Here is a 4,101-nt window from a genome sequence, read left to right on the forward strand (position 1 = left end):
GTGGTGCATGACTGTACACAAAAATCAGTTGCATTTCTATACTCTAGTAACAAACTATCAGAAAGAGAAATTAAAACAATCCCATTCATTATTATGTCAAAAGAATAAATACCTAGGAATAAATTTAACCAAGGCGGTAAAAGGCCTGCATACTGAAAACTGTAATACAACAATGAAAGAAATTGAAGAAGACACAAATAAACGGGAGATAATTTGTGTTCATGGATTGGAAGAATATTGTTTAAAGATCCATATTACCCAAAGCATCTACAGATTCAATGCAATTACTATCAAAATTCCAATGGCATTTTTCACAGAAATAGAAAAAAATCCTAATATTTGTATGGAACCACAAAAGACCTTAAACAGTCAAAGTATTCTTGAGAAAGAAGAACAAGGCTGGATGCCTCACACTTCCTGATCTCAAACTATATTACAAAGCTGTAATAATCAAAACAGTATGGTACTGGCATAAAAACAGACACATAAAACAGAAAAGAGAATCCAGAAATAAAACCACACATACGGTTAGTTAATCTATGATTTAAAAAAAGCCAAGAATATACAATGGGGTAAGGATAGTCTTCAGTAAATGGTGTTGAGAAAACTGGACATATACGTAAAAGAATGAAACTGGACCACTACCTTACACCATATACAAAAATTCAGTCAAAATGGATTAAAGAGTTGAATGTAAGACCTTAAACCATAAAACCCCTAGAAGAAAAAAATATAGGTAGCAAGCTCCTTGATGTTGATCTTGGCGATAATATTTTTTATTTGACACCAAAAGAAAAGGCAACAAAATAAAAAATAAACAAGTAGAACTACATGAAACTAAAAAGCTTCTGCAGAGTTACATCAGCATCAGGGCAGCATGAGTCATTCCCTTTTTCTCTCCTCTTTAAATTACTACCAGTAGGACATCTATAGCCCAGCATAGGACCCTCTGCACAGCACATCAGGACGCCTGAGAAATCCACACATCTGTTCATCTGAAGGCAGGTGGACTGGACGTCTTGGGGACAGTAGAGCCAGAGGAGCACTGGTGTTGAAGCTTCTGGCCAGAGACTCCAGGAACCACTGTGAAACTCAATCAATGAGATGAAGTATGCACTAGGAAGCATTGGAAATAGAGAAGACCATATGGCGGAATTAGAGAACTCAAAAAAATAGAAATCTAGAAATAATTCAGGTGAAAGAGGAGAAGAAATTAAGATCTAAAAAGAGAGGGAGAGACAAGAAACTGCAAGAACTATATGCATCCATTTGAAAAAGCAGCATAAGAACAATTGGTATCCCAGAAGGAACAGAGAAGACAGAGGGAGCAGAGAGCTTATTTAAAAAAATAATAACTGAGAATTTCCCAAACCTGGGGAAAGGACTGGATGGATATACAAATCCACAAAGCTAATATAACACCTAATTATCTCAACACAAAAAGACCTTCTCAAAGACATATTATATTAAAACTGTCAAAAATCAATTATAAAGAAAAACTTGGAAAAGCAGCCAGGAAATAAAATAAAAGATAACTGACAAATGTACCCCCATTAGGCTATCAGATTTTTCAGCAGAATCACTATGAGCCTGGAGAGTAGAATGGCATATTCAAAATATTGAAAAATAAGAACTGCCAGTCAAGAATACTCTCTCCAGGGGCCGGTCCAGTGGCTCAGGCGGTTAGAGCTCCATGATCCTAACTCTGAAGGCTGCCGGTTTGATTCCCACATGGGCCAGTGGGCTCTTAACCACAAGGTTGTCAGTTCAATCCCTCTAGTGGGATGGTGGGCTGTGCCCCCTGCAACTAGAAAACGGCAACTGGACCTGGAGCTGAGCTGCGCCCTCCACAACTAAGACTGAAAGAACAACAACTTGAAGCTGAACGGCACCCTCCACAACTAAGATTGAAAGGACAACAACTTGACTTGGGAAAAAAATAAAAAGGTCTGGAAGTACACACTGTTCCCCAATAAAGTCCTGTTCCCCTTCCCCAATAAAATCTTTAAAAAAATAAAATAAAATGAATACTCTCTCCAGCAAAGTTATCCTTCAGATGTGAAAGAGAAATAAAGGCTTTCCCTGCCAAACAAAAGCTGAGGGAGTTTGCCATCACATGACATGCCTTACAGAAATGTTGAAAGGAGCTCTTATGCCAGAAACAAAAAAGCAAGAATATGCAAAACTTAGAGTAATGTTATAAACAGACAGACAGAATCAGAAAATTGCAAAGCCATTTCAGACTAGAGTGCTAAACACTAAAGTATAGCAGAATGGTTAAAAGAGAAAAAACATTGCTCTTTGCTGCCTCTGCTGCGAGGATGAAGCCCACTCTCAGCAATCAGACAGTGGACATCCCCGAAAATGTGGATGTCACGCTGCAGGGACCACAGTTACTGTGAAGGGCCCCAGAGACATCCTGCAGAGGGACTTCAGTCACATCCATGTAGAGCTCAGTCTCCTTGGAAAGAAAAAGAAGAGGCTCCAGGTTGACAAACGGTGGGGACATAGCAAGGAGCTGACTCCTGCCCACACTATCTGTAGTCACAGAATATGATCAAGGGTGTTACATTGGGCTCCTGTTACAAGATGAGGTCTGCGTGTGCTCCCATCAACGTCGTTATTCAGGAGAATGGTTCTCTTGTGGAAATCTGAAATTTCTTGGGTGAAAAATACATCCGCAAGGTTCAGATCAGGTCAGGTGTTGCTTGTTTAGTAGCTCAAACCCAGAAAGATGAGTTAATTCTTGAAGGAAATGATATTGAACTTGTATCAAATTCAGCTGCTTTGATTAACAAGCCACAACAGTTAAAAACAAGAATATCACATTATGTTAAATGAAATATCAGACAGAGAAAGACAAATACCATATGATCTCACTTATATGTGGAATCTAAAGAAAAGAATAAATGAACGAACTAATCAGAAACAGTCTCAGAGACATAGAGGAAAAACTGAGGGTTGCTAGATGGGAGGGGGGTGGGAATAAGGGGGAAGGTGAGGGGATTAGATAGAAAGCACAATCAGTAACCACAAGATTGCAACAGGGATATGAAAGTCAATTTGCAGAATGTAATCAATAATGTTGTAAAGATTTTGTAGGGAATCCAATGAACACTTGTCTCATTAGGGAGACCACCTCAGGGATGATGTAGATGCCTGATCACTGCACTGTACACCTGAAGCTGAAGCTGAACAATAATGAATGTCAACTACAATTTTATATCTATATCTATATCTGTATATGTATGTGTGTGTATATATATATATACATATGGTCACAAGAAGTGGAGTACAGCATTAGGAATAGAGACAGTGGAAATGTAATGGCTGTGTGCGATGTCAGAGGGGTAGTGGATGGGGGGAGGGAGGTTATCACTGTGTGAGGGATATAAGTGATAAATGTGTAACTATTACATTGTTTTGTACACCTGAAACTAATAAAATGAAGAAGAAAAACAAGAATATCAGAAAATTTTTGGATGGTATCTACATTTCTGAAAAGGGAACAGTTCAGCAGGCTGATGAATAAGGTCTAAGTTGTCCAGCTACAGAAACATCAAGATGTTGAGTGATTCCTCGGACTTATTTGTGATATTTTAAAGATGCAATAAAAGTCATATTGATTTGGGGGGGGAAACATTAACAACAACTACAGTTACCTTAATTTGGTAATGAATTTTCAACATAAAAAAGAATAATTTGTAACAACAAAAACATAAAAGGAGAAAAAAGGATGGAACCTGTGAAGGCAAATGAAGATAAGATGCTATCAGCAGAAAAAGGACTATTCTATGAGAAGTTTTATACGATCTACATGATAACCACCAAACAAAAATCTAGAGCAGAGAACACAAAACATAAAAAAAGAGGAAACAGAAAAATACAGAAAACCACCAAATTAAAATGGCGAACAGAAACACAAGGGAAAAGAAACAATGGAGATATATAACAAACTGAAGATAAAAATGACAATTGTAAGCCCCCGTATATCAATATTACCTTAAATGTAAAGCAGGATAGATCAATAAACAAGACCCAGTTATATGCTGCCTTCAGGAGACCCATCTCCGCTACAAGACAAACAGGCTCAAAGTGAAG

General features: G+C 37.9%; 1 pseudogene; it reads left to right on the forward strand.

Annotated features, from left to right (window-relative positions):
• The first annotated feature begins 2,303 nt into the window (after positions 1-2,303).
• Positions 2,304-3,532, forward strand: LOC109437330 (large ribosomal subunit protein uL6-like; annotated as a pseudogene).
• The last annotated feature ends 569 nt before the right edge of the window (positions 3,533-4,101 follow it).

This window comes from Rhinolophus sinicus, chromosome 2, assembly GCF_057876585.1.
Source record: "Rhinolophus sinicus isolate RSI-liver-muscle chromosome 2, RSI-T2T, whole genome shotgun sequence".
In the NCBI taxonomy this organism is placed as follows: domain Eukaryota; kingdom Metazoa; phylum Chordata; class Mammalia; order Chiroptera; family Rhinolophidae; genus Rhinolophus; species Rhinolophus sinicus.